Source organism: Pleurodeles waltl, chromosome 1_2 (assembly GCF_031143425.1).
Source record: "Pleurodeles waltl isolate 20211129_DDA chromosome 1_2, aPleWal1.hap1.20221129, whole genome shotgun sequence".
NCBI classification, from domain to species: domain Eukaryota; kingdom Metazoa; phylum Chordata; class Amphibia; order Caudata; family Salamandridae; genus Pleurodeles; species Pleurodeles waltl.
The window spans coordinates 1,207,750,571-1,207,769,465 of NC_090437.1; positions in this window are offsets into that span (position 1 = coordinate 1,207,750,571).

An 18,895-nucleotide genomic window follows, 5' to 3' on the forward strand; every position below is an offset into this window, starting at 1 on the left:
AGCACACTGGGGCCACTCGCCTCCACCAGGTCCAAGTGTGTCCAGTAGGGAGACCAAGGGAATTCCATACAGGCCCCCTGAGCGCGATGTGGTATAGGCTCCTCAGTGGTCAGGTAGCCCTCCACTGCGCCCAAGGGGAACGTCCTCAATCCAGGCCACTGCCTTCCCCAGCTGTCCGCTCTCTTGCGCCGAGGGCTCCCAGGCGCCGCTATTCTCGGGTCCGTCACATCTCCTAGGACCCACCGGCGTACACGCAGGTCCGGTCCTGGCGCCCCCCTGGCCTATCTCAAGCCAGGCGCTGTCCTCCCAAGCAGGCTGCCAGTGTAGCCAAAGGGCCCAAGGCCCAAAAAGGAGCGCCTCCTCCAGCGCGGGGCCACGGAAGCCCCAAAGGGCACCCGACGGCCCAGGCACCAAATCTGCGAGAGCCGCGGCCCGACCGGCCGCCCGACCGGCTCTCGCACACACTCTCGCTCCCGGCCGTGCACAGTTGCCGGGAGCGGTCGCAATCCCTCACCTCCCCTCGCCGCAAAAGCGCGCGAGGGGCAGAGGGCAGCTCCAGGCCCGGCCTCGCGGAGCCCGACCACAGCGCCGCTCTCGGCCGCCCCGCAATGCTCCACTTGTCTCCGGGGCCCCCGGGTAGGCACCGCCAGGCCCGCCCCAGCCGCCGACGTCCATAGGATAAACAAAAAAATGGAGTTTTGGCCCGAGGCCCAGCGGAGCCTCACTTGGTGTCGGCCATCTTGCCCGGCGGCCAAGCAACGCCCCGCAGCGGATGATCTCTGACCAGGACCAATAACACTGCTCACGTTCTGCTGCTAAGGGGAGAAAGGGCAGGACGTCCCGGAGTCCCCCTGGAGCTTCGGGAGTACCTGGAGAACGAATATCCTTCAATAATGTGTATCTTTTGCATAAACTTATTTCCGACTGGCGGGGATGCAACGCGGGTGCGGGCGGGATTGGGGGTTTCTCTTTTTTTTTTTTTTTTTACCATTTGGGGGCAGAGGGGGTGCACCCGCTGACAAAGGCAGACGCAGTCTGTGGTCTGATGTGAGCCCCACAAATGAGCCACATTAGTCAGTTATGATAACACCACCACGGATATCCACAAGGATACAGGTTTCTTTACATTTATTCAAGTTAAGTAGTTTTATATCAGTAAATAAGAGTGAGTGGGGATTAGTTGGGGGGGAGGGCAGTTGCAAATTAATAAAAACACACACTACAGATCCATCACAAACATGCAATCACTGCTGGAACAAACAAATATATTTAACAGCACTATCAGTGAGGCAGCAAATCAGAAGTTCAATGAGCGAGATTGCGGCAAACGTACAGACTCACCCCACACTCTTCCATGGCAACACAAACTAAACGCAACAGCAATCAATACGACATAATGACATGGAATGTGAGGGGCATGGGCACATTAAATAAAAGATCTCATATTCACGCACGCCTCAAGCGACTGGGAATACACATTGCTATCCTCCAAGAGACACACTTACTGGAACCAGATTTGCAGGAAATACGCGCAAAGTGGGGCAGACAATTAACAGGCACAACATACTCTGCGTTCGCACGGGGGGTACTGATATGGATTGCAGGAGGAGTCCCATTTCACTAAACAGCACACAGAATAGACCCAGGTGGTAGATTCGTGGTGACGGAAGGACAGCTAGATGGCAGGCAACTTTGTATAGTAGGTATATATGCCCCAAATGGAGGCACAGCGGGATTTTTGGGTACCCTCATTCCGGCACTGCTAGCAAACCCATCAGCTCCGGCTGTTTGGGCTGGGGATTTTAACAGTATACCAGACACCACAATGGATAGATCCAGCGCCCCAAAAAGTGCAGTAGCGAAGAAGAACACCATAACCCCTCTGCAACATTGGGCGGGCGACTTGAGGCTTTATGATATATGGCGCACAAAACACCCCCTTCAGAGGGAATACTCATTTTACTCAGCCCCACACAGAATACATACTAGAATAGACACAATCTGGGGCACCCAGGACATAGCCGCATTGGTAGTTGGAACGGAATACCTAGCGAAGACACTCTCGGACCACTCGCCACTGAGAGTGTCACTAGGCTGGGGCAGGAGCCGTCAGGTGATCCCAACTTGGCATTTACAAGTAGACGCGCTTCAAGACCAGGCACTTGTGGACACATTAAATACCACAATACGAGAGTTCTGGGAAATAAATGACCTAACAGCAAATACACGTGCCGTGGAATGGGACGCCCACAAAGCGGTGGTCGGAGGGCAGTGCATTACTACAAGCTGGGGAGTAATGCGCACACTACATACCGAAATTGTTAAATTGGAAAAGGATCTAAGATCAGCGGAAATAGCAACCGCACGGGGGGAATCCCCTTACTCAACACTACAAGCAGCCCGCAGAAAGTATAATGAAGCAGACAATAGACTCCGTTGCCACGACTATAACTACTACTTAACGCGCTTGCAAATAGAGGGCGACAGGTCGGGTAAAATGCTGGCCTGGTTATTGCGAGAGGACAAACAGCACTCTCTCATAGGCGCCATCCGGGTCGATGCTCATACCACGGTTACCACACAGGTAGAGATAAATGAAAAGTTCAGAGACTACTACAAGAATTTATACACTAAGCGCACCTCGTGCACGGTTACACAATTTGAGTCTTTCCTGGGGGGCTCCCCCTTGCCGCAATTATCTCAAGCAGACAGGGACACACTAGAAGCCCCTCTAACAACGGGGGAAATAGACTTAGCCTTAACACAGATGCCCAGAAACAAATCGCCGGGAATAGATGGCCTCCCAATAGAGTATTACTCCGCATTCTCGCCCCGCCTGAAACCCCAACTACTGAAGGTGTTCGAGGAAGCTTGGGCCACTGAACGGTTGCCTCCATCCCAGACAGAGGCCATGATAGTAGTACTCCCCAAACCGGGCCTTGACCCCACAGACGTAAAATCCTATAGACCACTATCACTCCTGAATTTAGACTGTAAGATACTGGGTAAAATATTGGCCAACAGACTCGCTCCCATCATTCACACTCTCATTCACGAAGACCAAAACGGCTTAATCCCTAACAGAAACACCTTTCTAAATATCCGCAGGCTCCTGAGTGTAATGGGGGACACCCCCTCAGACGCATATGACGAAATGGTGCTGTCACTAGACATCGAAAAAGCGTTTGATACCCTGGAATGGGATTTCCTCTTGACTACAATGAGGCAGATGGGAATAGGTCCTAACTATGTGCGATGGGTCCGCACACTATACTCAAAACCACAAGCCAGAGTGAAGACGGGTGCGGTGATTTCTGACAGTTTCCCTATAACAAGGGGTACGAGACAGGGTTGTCCCCTCTCCCCACTATTGTTTGCGATTGCAATGGAGCCACTAGCAACTAAAGTGCGCTCCATGGCAGACGAATGGGGATTAATTAGGAATGCAACACACCACGCAATCTCGCTATATGCAGACGACGCTCTTATATACACTCGGAAAGGCGTGGAATCGTTACCCTCCATAATGACACTCCTAGCGGAGTTCGGTAGGATATCTGGTCTGGCAGTAAATTGGGACAAATCGTGTGTTCTCACTGACTAGATGGCCACCAGGTAGACAGGAGGTGGCACCACGCGGGCGCCTGAAATGGTGCTTTGAAACATTTAAATACTTGGTGGTCCATATTTACCACAGCACAGAAGATCTCAGAGATGGTAACCTGGGGAGAGCACTAACCTCCATGAAGGGCTCTTTACGCTTCTGGAACAAACTACAGCTCTCCCACCGGGCAGGGTAGCGATCGCAAACATGTTGATCTTGCCCAGACTACTGTATTACTTCACGGCTCTGCCAATTGTTCTCCCACATAGCTTTTTTAGCAATCTGAACACAATGCTGATACAGCTCATATGGGGGGGAGGCAGAGCGCGGGTGGCACTATCCACACTGCAGCGACCGGTGGATTTGGGCGGACTGGGGGACCCCAACTTCGAGCTTTATTACGCAGCGGCACAACTACAATGGCTGCAGCTTTGGCTTCACAGGCTGCTGTCAGCTGAGGCTGTATGGATGCAGACTCAGTTAAAAGGAGACCACCTGTTAACATGGCTATCAAACAAACACCCTAAAAGTGAACCTATCAATGCACTACTAGCTGTGGCACACGCATGCTGGGGGAGGTATATCCAGAAGGGACATGGAATAGTCCCATACACCCCGCACGTCCCGCTGGAGTGTCTTCTTGGGCAGCAGAGGATCGCGCCGCACGCGTCTTCGGTGTGGGTGGAGGCGGGAATACGACTGGTGGGTGACTGTTTTGAAGATGGTAAATTAATGCCATTTGAGGCCATCCAGGCTCTCACAGATGTGAACCCTGGTCAATTCCTATTGTATCACACTATATGCCACGCAATAAAGAAAACATGGGGAATGGGAGCCCTAGAGCCAGAGACGTCCCCCACAATACACCACATACTACAGGACGACGTCCAAACTAAAGCAATTTCTAACCTATACAAAATACTTAGCAAGCCTACAGAACCCCACTTAGAAAGAGCTAGGGAGAGGTGGAACACTGTCCTCCCCAACCCGATCCTCCAGGAGGACTGGCAGAAAGCATTGTCACACGTCCGGGGGGTATCAAGGAACCCCAGATTCCGCTACACCCAGTTCAATTTTATACATCAGACGTATCTGTCCCCGGCCAGGCTGAAACGTATGTTCCCTGAAACGGCGCTGACATGTCCTAAATGCATGGATCCAGCTGCCCACTTTTACCATATGGTCTGGGAATGCCCCCGGGTGCAAATAGAATGGAACAGGGTGGTGAAGGAGCTATCAGAATGGACGGGACTAGAATTGGAAGCGGACCCTAGATCTTGCTAATTGGGAGTGAGGACAAGAACAAAAAAGCACAGACACTTACATAAATTTGTAGACCTATCCTTCGCGATGTATAAAAGGCTGATAGCAATGCACTGGAAAGCGCCCAATGCTCCGGACCAGACATCCTGGCACACCCTCACACTACGGTGGGCCCGTACAGAACATCAGGTGCTTATAAAATTGACACGAGAAGGTCAGATACACACGGGATGCAACACCTGGGAAACAATGGTATCCAAACTCGAAGCAAAAAATGACGACAAACCTCCATGAAGGGGACTATATAACACTTAAACTGCACCCATCAGAAACCTACCCAGTCAAAACAACACAGATCACGACCAAGACAAGAAAACGGCTGAAGGTGAACATAATCTCACACCCCTGCAGGGGGGGCCATTCCGTAAGAGCATATTGTCATGGGAATATAAGTTAGGATGCCGTGGAAATCAGGTACCCCCACTACCTACCTTCAATAAAGGCAAGAAAGTACATCTATAGCCCCCATGGGGGTGCGGACATAAATAGTAGTGTCTCACCACAACCACAAAGGGAGCCTCTCTGATAACTGGCATAAGTGCAACACCATGAGCTAAGCAGCAGGAAAATTAATACTGTATGTAATAAATGGCTAGTTAAGTGTGTTAACGGGGGGGGGTTGAGTTGTTTAAACGTAACACTAACCAGATAAAAGTGATCCTGTAAGTATTTCTGACCAATGCATGTATTGTACATCTGCTATATAAAACCAATAAAAATATTTAAAATAAAAAAAAGTTCTCATTATGAGACTGCATCCTCTGCTTATAATGTTTATTACAAAAGGCAGAGCGAAAAGAGAAAGATTGTTTAGTGCAGTCAATGTCTGGGTTATGTTTCATGTGGCATGGTATACCCAATATGGCTTGAAATTGAGGGACCGACCTGTATTATGTTGAACTTAACTAATTCCATATAGGAATCTTGTATGACAAGACAAAGGCCAATGGTAGAATGAGCAATAGGTCCTGCCTTGATGGAGCTACCATCAATGGTTTTTACCTCATCTAAACAACTGTTTTGCAATAGAGGAATGTTTAAGTGTTTAGCTAGTTGTGCATCCATGAAATTCCCTTTGGCACCAGAGTTTATCATGATTTGTAGGTCTGTTGAATGATCCTTCCATAGAATATGTGAGTACACAAAGAGGTCTGAAGGTGTCATAGAAGCTTAAGATTGTGAAACTATCAGACCTGACCTACCCTAAACACTCAGCAGGTTTCGGGAGTACTAGTTTCCTGACTCTCCTCTCTTTTTAGGTTTCACAGGACATTCTTTTAGGAACTTAGGAAATGATCTTGCTTTCCGCAATACAAACAGAGTTTTTATCGCAGTGCCTTTGTCTTTTGCAAATGTTGAAGAAAACCAAGGCAGTATGTGGGAAAAGTGACAATGTACCAAAGGTATCCTTTATTATGATTTCCAGTCCTACCCCTGTAATTGTGCCTGGGTCATTGGCACCACAGTGCACAATATGAGGTCTGGATGTTGGCAATCTGCAGCGCTTTCAACCAAAGGCAGCAATTGATGCCACTTTAACCCTCTCTGTCCAAACCAACTAATGTCTATATTAGGTAAATCTATGCTCCAGTCAATATCACTCTTTCTAGCACTCCCTATGGCCCAAAGCACAAAACTAGGTCCACAAAACAGACTGTGGCAATTTAGGAGACAAGCAGCAGTAGCACACAGGAAAAATGCTACAGCGCAGTGAGGCAGTTTTAAAGATGAAAGCCAGTTACAATGGAGAACAGCAAGTAAAATATAAAAGAACATATTTGATTGGATGGTGGAAATGTGCAGGGAACTAAAATTAGATAGTGACTTTAAGAAAACAAAGTAAGTAACTTTGTGATTGGCTGAGAATTGTCAGCAGGTGTTGCCGCTTTTTTGTGTGGTCGTCTCAGGACTTTCCTTTCCTGTAGAGCGCTGGCTGGATGGTCCTCGTGAGAGAAGTGAATTAGGGTGAGGAACCCGGCAGAAATGGGACAGGAATGGAGCTAATTCCTCTGGTTGGATAGTGGTCTGCTCTGTAGTGCTGAGTTCTGTAGCATTGGTACCCAAGCCATTAAAAACATCAACGCAGAGTTGGGTGGAGTCTTCCCCAAATGGGGAGGATAAACAAAAAGACTGTGTGATAAGTGATGGACATTTCCCCCATCTTAATATATTTCCTTAAATATAACATAGCCCTCAGACTATAACCTCATGTGATGCAGGTTATGGAAGCAATGTCTCTGGGACCCACCGAATAGTTCAAAAGTCACCATTGTAGATGAAGCTGACATTGTACGTCATGACATAGTCGACCACAGCTAATTCACAGGAACAAGGTGATCGAGAGAGCAGCAGTGACATAGATTGTTGTTTTATTCTTTTGCATGAATTTTTGCATTTCCCTGCTGTTTTTTGACGTTGCATTGTGTGATGTCACTACTTAAAAGGTAATGTGTTGTCACTGCAAATTGTGAGCACTCTATCTTTGGCAAGCAGTTTTCTCTTTGTTTACATCTTTCACTCTCTTTCTATTCTGTTTATGCCTCCCTGCCCCGTTAATTTGCAGCTTGCTCCCTATGACCTTCTTTCTGTGCCCCTGTCAGTTATTTTTGTCCGCTGAAGTAACAGTTGAAAAGGGCATGTGATGTCACGTATTGCAGTTAGTGAGAGCTCTGCCTTGTCTTGCAGTCTGTTCTTGGTTTTCATCGTTCCCCATCTTTCTCTGCTATCCTTGCCCTTTTCGGCCTCTTGTTTGCGGTTTGTTCCCAATCATCTCTCTGACTGTCTCTGTCAGGAGCCACCATGAAGTTGAATCCGGACTCCCTAGCCCCCCTGGCATAGCATAGCTTGTATGACTGCCAAGTGGCACCATGATTTGAGAGACACTATTGGCTGGAGCTTGGCTTTCAAATCCAGCAGCGCTTATTTTAAAGTCATACATAGCATAGTTAATACACAACTACATGTCCCAGAATGCAAGGTGGTGTTGGCTAGGAGGTCAGTACTGGATTAAGGAGTCACGCATGACACATAAGGGAACTGTGGTCCATGGGAAAGGAAAAAGTAATCCCCTCGCCAATGAAGGCATAGTTGCCATGTTTTCCATGTGAACGTGTGACTTGTTCATATTTGTAGTCTGTTTACATGTCAGATTTATATGCCATGCTACAAGCATTGGCAAAGCTTACCGGTTTGGCATTAATGTGCTAAGATTTGCAGACACGTGCATGCAGACATGCTGTTAGAGTGCATTAGCACATTAAAGCAAGTTCCATTAGCTTTGCCAATGCTTGTTTACCTGTGTGTTTGTTCTATGCTATAATATAAAATTTGGCCATTTGTGTGTTCACAAAAATCCACTAACTCTTCGTTGTGTGTTCTGCGTGGGGACAGTGCTTGGCAGATGCGCTATCTGTAGAACACTTGCATAAATAGCGTTTGCTTTTTCCAAGTCAGAAATCTCACCCCATTACACCCTGTAGCACAAGACGTCGCCTGCATGTTTAGTGAAAACAGATCAGTTGCAAAATAGTGTGTAAGGTAGTAATCTCAGAATAGCTGCATACCTGGTGTTTAACATTGTTGGTTTGCACCTCATAAAAACGCCTATTGAAACTGGCAAAGGCCTTGTGATAGTTACTGTCCCAACTCGTGACTGACTGGGCTGATCCTGCTGTTTTCACAGAAGGGCAAACCATAAACACTGTAAAAGCCAGGCTTTATGAGTCAAAACTAAAGTCTGTGCTATACGAGATAGAACTATACTAGCAAATATGTGTTCCTATGAGAAGAGTGCCTAGGTGGAATCGAAAGTACCTTAAGTTTGATATAATAACATTTTTTTACATATCTCGTAAAACAGAACATCTTATGTTTCTAATCTCCTAAAAACCGTGAATAATAGATGTTACTGTTACACATTTTATGGTACTCCTCATATTCACTATACTTCTCAAATAAACTCATCTGATTCCTACTATAATTCTTTTCCCTGATACACCCATGTCCTCTGCTTGGCTTAAGTTGATCCCAGCATTGTTTCTCACTGTTTCCCAACTATCTTCCTATCAGTCATCTTCTCAGCACGTCACTACTAACCTCAAAATCTCATCTTGCCGACTGATCTCCACTTCCTGTGACTGACCCAATCTCCTTGCCGGAGCAACCGCCATGAAAGACAAATACCTGGTCCTTATATGTGTGTTCTCCTCCCCTCCACACCCCACTCTCTCCCACACATCCAGTCCTATCCTTCACACCCACCCATGTATTCCACCCAAGAAGAACCACTTGACTGTCTAGCACTTGCTACACTAGCCCGCCTTAGTCAAAATCTGCCTCCCTCCCACTAAAAACCCCCAATACCCCTCATCCTAGACATCCAAGATAGTATGCCTCTTCAGCCCAACCCAACTCTGTTAAATCTCTTCTCAACCTCTTTGAACAAATCACGGACTGAGCACAGCCCCCACAGCCACCCAGGGCAATGGAACAAAAGATATCGGCAAAACCTCAAACCAATTGCCGAATAAACCATCGGAACATCCAGAACAAACAACCAAATGGCCAAGTAAGTCCTTAAGATGCACGACTTTCTCAGCAACTTTACTCCGTTTACGAGTTCCCGTCTACCAAGACACAAAAAACGAATTTCCTCCCACCACTTATAATCTCTTCAGCAACAATCAAAGCAAAATGCAAAACACAGTCTGTTGCAGTAGATTAGCGAAAATAAATCACTGAAATCAGTGGAAATATCAAAACATCAAACAGTGGCACCAGGAACCATATCGATCAACACTTAAACACAGTCATTTATAACCACTCCCCGTCACTCATCACTGCCTCACCAAAAAGAGCAACTCTCTCCAGCAGCCAACAAAGCATGGATCACAACCTTCACTAACCAACTATTGTACATTGTAATTATTACCAGATTTCTTGAAAAGAACAAAATAAATATTCACAACCTTCCAGCAGGCTTCAACCCGACTTGCTGTTTACCACTGAAACCTTGCTAGGAGATGATGATGCTCCCTCATTGCATGAAGTTATGTGGGTGTCTGGCTCAGTACAAAAATCTCCTGATCTAAAAGACTGGTGGAGAGCTTGCAGTAATCTAGAAAAGCACCAGAGAGATGCTGTGTTTAGAAGAATTGTCAGTTTTAGCAGCTACATGCTTCCTAGGGATATATGTGGGGGGATAGAGGCTTAGAACTCAACAATAAACCAACAGATGCAATAATTTCAGTAGCCATCTTGGTGCTTGTCATTTACGAAAAGAAAGTACTTTCAATCACCTAGCAGTACTAAATGTTACACAATTCAATTTAGCATACAGACCAGTGATCATGGTTGCGATTCTCTCTTATGGTGCAACACCCACTATGTTGCCTTGTGCTTATCTCACCCTTTCGATGGCTTGTCACACAAATAGGTAGGGGTAAAGCATTAATCAGAAGCAGGTGCAGTCTCAAACATCCACACAGGTCATACGCACATACAGTTCATGTTTTCATAAGCCTTTAATACCTGTGCTCTAGTGTGCCATGTGGTAATCCTTTACATTCAGTCAGCTCAGATTTGGTGGCCTCATAGTCCTTCATGCAGGCAGGGGCCCACAGACAGTCTGAAGGGCCATTGTCTAGGTCAGACTTGCCGGAATTTACATATGAGTGGCTGCAAAGTTTAGCTTTGTGTTCAGAGACCCTGGCACCAGAACACTGCTTAGTACCTCCTAAAGAGAGCTCTGTGGCCCCAATTGTGCCAACTGAATGAAGCACGTCTAGGCCACAGCTGATTTGTGGCAGTCGATTCGATAGATGCAGATCTGGTTGGGCCAACACAGGCCTACCCACAAAGATGGGGCTGACGTCAGCAAGGGAGGTGCAGTCCGGACAAAGCCAGTACAGACGTTTGAATCCCTGATATGACTGATGTCATCAACGCAGTAGATATAACCCCAACCTGGTTAATGAAAGCATTTGTAGCCTAATCAGGCCAATGTCGTCCACATGGCAGTGCAGCCCCAATTCATCCACAAAAGGCAGTTGCAACCCCAATCCGACAGGTATTGTCCACACAGCAGAAGCAGCCCTGATCGAGCTGACGCGTGTATGAGTGAAACAGTTTCCACCAGGAACCAGTCTTGAAGGACTGGGGTGGCCCTTTGTGGCATGGGCAATGCCTAGCTTGCTCTCAGGTAGTCAGCTTCCTGTGAATGTCTCTCAGTCCATGGGACAGGGTGGGTTTCTTCTTCTGGACAGTTTCTCCTCCTGCAGGGCCAGACTGACTTCCTCCCTCTCACAGAAGGCAGGCAGGCAGGCTCCTAGGCTTTGAAGCAGACCTTCATCTCCTCCAGGAGAATGTGCAGACTTCAGGTGTCCCATCCCCTCTGGGAGACTGTGCCAGGCAGACTCCAGTCTTGGTCAAACAAAAGTCCTTGAAGCACTCCATTCTTTGGTCTTGAAGGACGTACAACACAGGTACAATAAAATGTCCACCTGGCTGTCTTCATCCTCTCTGAAGCTGTAATCAGGGCTAGACAAAAGGACAGGCATGACCTAGAAACTTTCTTGCCTTGCACAACATAAACTGGAGTCCCGCACCTGGCCCCTTCCATCAACCAAACGGCAGGGCTCAGGAAGTACTAATCAGCAACTCCATGCAAATAAAAGTCCTCATGGAATTTCTAAAGGTAGTCCTGTGTCTGTCCTTCTCGCTTCAGCGTCTGCATCTCCACTCTACTGCAGGAATTGAGGCAATACACTCCTGCTGTCTGGGAAACCTCTCCTCATCCTCAATCTTGTGCCATACCAAGCCTGGGGTATCCAAAATGGATACCACTGGAACAGACTCACTGACTCAGAGAGCCTTACTAGGGCACACATGCTACACACATTATACACACATACAATCACATACACAAAGGATACCAGCACAAGGCTCTAGACATACCCATAACAGAGGAACTTTACATGACAGGGGCCTGTAGGCCACTCTCACAATGACACAGTGTTAGAAATGGGGTCTCTAACTGGCAGTTGGTTTGCACCCTGTTCAAGTAGGGACCCTCACTCTAGTCAGGATAAGGGAGATACCCGCTCAGATAACCCCTGCTCACTCCCTTGGTAGCTTGGCATGAGCAGTCAGGCTTATCTCAGAAGCAATGTATAAAGCATTTGCACATGGCACACAGTAGTACAGTGAAAACACTACAAAAGGACACCACACCAGTTTTAGAAAAATAGCCAATATTTATCTATTTAAAACAAGACCAAATACAATAAAAAATCCAACATACAGTAATAAAAATATTAATTCTGCAATATTTACTCAAAAATATAGTTCCTTGAAGTCAGTATCTCCACCTGGGGCTATCATGGCGTCGTGATCAACAAAACCAACAGCTTTAAGCTTTTGAGGCCGGCTGCGGTGTCGCGGGCCAGCTACGGTGTCGGGAACACCATCAAACAGTACCTTTGGTTTGTAGGGTGTCGTGATCCTCGTGGTGAGCTCCGGAGAGCGGCGTAGCAGACATCGAGGTGTCAGTTCCAAGTCGGTGCAGGAGTTGTTGGACCCTTGAAGTCACACGCATTGCAGATCGAACTCCAGGCTGATGAAGTCAGGAGCACTGGTGTGGATGGCATCGGGCTGCGGTGCGAAGCAGGACGATGCACATGCGCTGCCCACAGGTCACGGTGCAGGCAGCGGCTTAGTGGTGGCGCCCAGCGGCGTCGGTGAGACCAGGGCTGCGGTGTGAAGCAGGGCGGTGCAACGTGTGGTGTCCACAGGTCAAGGTGCAGGCAGCACCGTCGTCATTTCAGAAGCACTGTCGTTGGTAGACCCAAGCCAGTGGTTGGGGACGGTGCTTCGTGACCCTCACCAGCGGTGTCCACAGGCCACGGTCACAGTGACAGGCCATGGTGCAGGCAGGAATGCCTGGTGACGACACTGGAGTCGATGGTGCTGGCATCAGTGGACTGGGGCTGCGGTGTGGGACAGAACGGTGCTTCGTGTACCCCACAAGCGGTGTCCACAGGCCACGTGCAGGCAGCGGCGCTGGTGTCAGCAGGAGCAGCGGTGTCGGGGATGCCCAGGCTGCGGTGTGAGCAGGCAATGCCGGAGTGCGGGCCCACAGGTCGCGATGCGAGCAGTGGCTCAGTGAATTCATCCGATGACGGCTTTTGTGAGAACAGGGTTGCGGTGCAAAGCACAACAAACAGGTCACGGTGAAAGCCAGCGGCATCGTTGACGGCGTCGCAGTGTTTTCTCCTCTTGAGCAGCACAAAACACACGGTTCCCAGTGCTGCAGGTCGAGGAAACTGAAGTCTTTGGTGTCCCTGAGACTTCCAGCAGGAGGCAAGCTCTACTCCAAACCCTTGGAGAACTTTCTCAAGCAGGACACACAGCAAAGCTCACCCTTTTCACTCATTTAATGCAGAAGCAGCAACTGCAGGACAGTCCAGCAAAGCAACACAGCAAATGGACGGTACTCCTCCTCAAGCTCTTCAACTCTTCTCCTTGGCAGAGGTTCCTCGTGATTCCAGTAATATTCTAAAAGTCTGGGGTTTTGGGACTTCTTCTTATACCCCGTTCTGTCTTTGAAGTTGGCAACCTTCAAAGCAAAGACTCAAGTGTTTGCAAGATCCTTCCTTGTCCAGGCCAGGCCCCAGACACACACCAGGGGGTCGGAGACTGCATTATGTGAGGGCATGCACAGTCCTTTCAGGTGTGAACGACCACTTCTCCCTCCCCTCTAGCTCAGATGGCTCATCAGGATATGCAGGCTACACCCCGCCCCCATTTGTGTCACTGTCTAGAGAAGAGGTGTGAACAGCCTAACTGTCAAACTGACCCAGACGGGGAATCCACAAACAGGCAGAGTCACAGAATGGTTTAAGCAAGAAAATGCCTACTTTCTAAAAGCGGCATTTTCAAACAGACAATTTAAAAACCAACTTCAATAAAAGATGTTTTTTTACATTGTGAGTTGAGAGACCCTAAACTCCACATTTGTATCTGCTCTCAAGGGGAATCTTCACTTTAAGAATATTTAAAGGCAGCCCCCATGTTATCCTATGAGAGGGATAGGCCTTGCACAGTAAAAAAATGAATTTGTCAGTATTCACTGCTAGGACATATAAAACACACTAGTATATGTCCTACCTTAAACATACACTGCACCCTGCCCCTGGGGCTACCTGGGACCTACCTTAGGGGTGCCTGACATGTAGTAAATGGGAAGGGTTAGGCCTGGCAAGTGGGTACACTTGCCAAGTCAAATTGGCAGTTTAAAACTGCACCCACAGACACTGCAGTGTCAGGTCTGAGCCATGGTTATAGGGCTACTAATGTGGGTGGCACAACCAGTGCTGCAGGCCTACTAGTAGCATTTGATTTACAGACCCTGGGCACCTCTAGTGCACTTTCCTAGGGACTTACCAGTAAATCAAATATGCCAATCATGGATAAACCAATTGACAGTACAATTTCTATAGGGAGCACTTGCACTTTAGCAATGATTAGCAGTGGGAAAGTGTGCAGAGACAATAAACCAGCAAAAACAGACCTGAAACAAATAGGAGGCAGAAGGCAAACAGTTTGGGGATAACCCTGCAAAAAGGGCCATTTCCAACACACAGATAAAACATTCTGGTCACAGTATCAGCCTCCAGAACCACTGTATGCTGCAACATGTGCTATAGCCAGGACATGTTTTATTTAATGACTCCATAATATCACCCTATAATATAGGAGGAAGTGTGCCTACCCTAACCCAGGTTAATCTCAACCTGACTCACGAAAAGGAGTGTCACCTGGAAGTGTGTGTATAATGCCCCATTTTAGAAACCTTGCCTACATTTTATGAATGCAGTCACTGTTGAATACATGTTTGAGTTCCCTACATATTCCTTATATATGTTATGGAAAGGAAGCTGCGCACAAATTATTAAGCAATGGATGCAATGCAGTGTAGTCAATCCCATTACCTATTGTCAATGTTAATTTAAGTGACAACTGCCCCCCTAGCCCTTTGCTTCCTACTGCAGAGGATCATGTTCAGTATTTATTCTAACTTTCAATTTGGCAATTTTTGTTTGGCAAACTTCGTTGTTTTTGATTTTGTGGCTTTTTTCTCAAGAGGCAATAATACAACTACTTTTCCAAATCCACAAAATTCATCATATACTACTACAAGGTAATCTCCTATATTTATTTTAAATCCTACCAGCATAAGGAAAATATGTGCAGTGTTAATGGTGGTTAAATCCGGAGAACGGCCCTATCACTCACTTTGGGGCTGAGCTCTATTTGCCAGCTCAAAATAATTTGTGCCATCAAAAATATTAAAAATATTTAAAGAGGGTCATTTTCATGCTTCCTTCAGAAATACTGTCAGTATTCCTTTATTAAAAAAGATAATGTGGATGAGATACAGACCGGCTATTACCAACCCTAAGGCCTTCTGATATTTGAGCATGCGGTTGGAAAAGGTAGCAGTCTATCAACTATATGTTCACCTAGATCAACATGACTTGCTAGATATACATAGGTCATACTTTCTACTCTCACAGGGGACTGAAACTCTGTTGTAGAAGCTTTATAGACTGTGGCCACTCTGGCTTTTTGATAACCCTTTATTTATCACCCCTTTTTCATAGGGTTGACCTCCATCCTTATCACCATTCTTGCAAGTGAATGCTCCCCAAAATATTTCCAATCATAGGCGACCATAGACATTTTTACAGGGTGGGTCAATTTTTCAGAGGGAAATAATTTAAATGGGAGCCTTACTGGTGTAGGCAGCGTAACACTATGGCGGCCGCATCATTACACTGCACTGTGAGCTTGCACACCAGGCTGTACCTAAATCCGAGGGGGGGGAGCAAGCGCCTGCGGACGCACATGTTCCCAATCTACTTAAGAAAACCGCAAGACTAAGGTGAAAGTGGGTAGTTGTTGTGCTACATCATGGCAGTCAACTACAAGGTCCATCTGAATTTTCTCTTCTAGGCAAATCTTTTTAACTTGATTGAACGAAAGGTCTTTAGAGTGCTCTGGTACCCATATGTCATCTTGACATTAGGAGTACTGTCAGAAGACAGCAACCATACAAACAAAAGAGCAAGGTCTTTAATTGCTTTCTAAAGTGCAGTAGATTGAGTGTGAAGTTTAATGTCATTAGGAAGATTGTTGTAAAGCAAGCAAAAGAGCAGTCACCAATGCAGGATCTGCAGAATTTAGAATCATGGAGAACAGCCAGAGAGTAGGACCGCAAGATACACAAGGGAGAGTAGATGAGGAGGCAGAAGTGAATAAACACAGGGCTGGGTCCATAGATTACATAGTGACAGATGCACATAGTTTTTAAAATATCATGCGTGTGAACTGGTAGCCAATGCGTTTGAAGGGTCAAAGGGAAAAGAAACAGATGTTCAATGGTCTACACCAAGACTATGATGTGCTGCTGCATTCTGAACTACTTGCAGATAATTCGTACTATATTTTGGTAAACTGAAATAAACTGTTACTGTAATCCAGTATAGAGGAAATAATTGTTTTAATCACTAATTTCCTACCATCCTGGATTAGAATAATGATCATTCTCAAATGTCGCAAAAAGAACAATTTATGTTACAAGCAGAAGTGATAGGGGCTGGAATCAATCCTCAATCATTAGACCACCAAGGAGTGTTCCAAAGGTTTGCCTCTATTTAACTAAATATCTGTTCCTTCATCCAAGAGGCTATGAAATCATACAAGAGTGAAACTGACCAATGTACAATCACAACTTCCATCCACGCGCTTCATAATCTGAGTGTTGCTGGTCTTTCGATAGATGGAGAATCCACAAGAATGAATTAGGGTGGGTAAGTGGGCTCCATAGATGTTAAACAGTGTGGGGCTCAAGGGAAAGTCCTGCGGAACCCGGTTCACAGGAGGAAAGCCAGAGGAACATATAGTGCTTCTCAGCTGCCTCGTACAAATTCAGTAACAGTTCTTAAAACAATGTCAGAGCTGTGGATCTGTTGCCCATTGCATACAGTAGAGGGATACTTGTGGAATTGTCAAGGAAGTAAAGGATATTAGAAACTCAGTGAATAAAGGCTGACACTGAAAAGGTAAAAATTCCCCTTAATGGGACCCACTGACATCTAAATAACCCACATTTAAACTGTCCAATTAATCTTGCCCGCACAATAGATAAAAAAGTTGGTAAAATTCTGGATGCACAACTGTCCCTTCATCCACATGCTATAAAGTGTTGAGCAGTGGCGGCCAGTCCTTTAGGGCAGAGGGGCCATGCCCCCCCACCTTTTGACCCTCATGAAGAGTGTCTGTCAGGCTGAACAAAGGCCAGCCTGATAGACACTCTTCATTTTCAGCTCAGACAGCCAGGAGTGAGCCATGCGTGATTTGCGCAGACTCCTGGCTGCCAGAGCTGAACTTTGCTGGGCTGAGGAGGTCACAGCTCCTATGGGCGTGACCTCCCCGGCTCAGCAAAGGTGCCTCGAGGCCCTCCCCTGGGTGACAAGGTTTAAGCCCTGAAGCGCCCAGGGCGAGTGCCAATCAGTGACACTTCGTCACAGAGTGGGGTGGGGTCAGCAGTCTCACTGACCCCATTCCACTCTGTGACGAGGCTGGGACTGCTGCCTTCAGCCAATGAGGGAAGGCAGCAGTCCCAACCCTCCTTGGACCTGGAGGCTGAAGGTAAGTATGTGTGTGTGTGTGATGTTTTAAATTGAATATTTGTTGTGCGCGTGCATGTTTGAGTGTTATGAGTGTTGTTAATGGATGTGTGGGCGTGAGTGCCTGTGTGTGTGTGTGTGTGTGTGAAAGAATGAGTGTGTGTAATGTTTTAAAATGAATGTTTGGTGTGTGCGTGCATGTTTGAATGGTATGAATGTTGTTAATGGATGTACGTGCGTGTCTGTGTGTGAAAGAATGAGTGTGTGTGTGTGTGCTGATCCGCCCGCCCACCCACCTCCCGCCTAAAGTTGCCGGCCGCCACTGGTGTTGAATAGCATTTGTAAGTCTGTCATCCCTCACCTTTACTTTAGCACACCTTCTCCACTCTCAGACCTACTGTGGTACAATAAATTCAAGGCTGTATCATGGCAACTCCCCATATTTGGATATCACCAACAAATCTAAGAGTAAGTTGGAGACTGACGTCACCAAAATAGTTGAAAATAACAGGGCTAACCTTTATATCCAATCGGAACCTAGGTAATATAAATGAACAGTGGTTCCATGGGTCTTGTTTAATCAAAAGTTGCATCCCAGGGTTGTACCTTCTTACTACACACATAACTGTTTAACATTTAGAATGAAACACCAAAGAACATTATAGGTGAAATACAATCACTGTAAAGGGAGCCTAGATTTCTGTATATATAACACTCAATATTTCTGTTTACATTGCACCATGAATTACAAGTATTCAAAACAATTAAAGAACTGCAGACGGTCAGTACTCACGGAGATGTGAAAAATCTACCCAAATTACATAGATTCTGTTCATAACTATCTGGGCTGCATCCACTTGAAGTGGCAGGTGAAGGTTCACTCACGGCAGGAGAATCTTCACCCTCCACTTCTCAAAACAGCAGAGCATTCATTTGTATCATTTATTGTGATGTCAGACCCCGTGGAGTAGATTGTAAATTAGATTATGGCTTTATCTTTGTATGTGTTTGACTTTTGTACTAATGGGTCAACATTGACGTTCACATACTGAGACTACAGGGTGTAGCAATCCTTATACTTAAGATTTTAGCAGACTCAAAATCATTGTACTTTCATATTACAGAGACATTGACAATCGCTAAACGAATCTCTATTCACCATACACAGCCAAATAACCATAAACAAATGATTGCTAAAATTCCCAGAACAGTCCGAAAAAGGTGGCAAGTTTAGAAAACGGGTTGGTTCCACATTTAAGTCAGAAATCACTCTATAAAT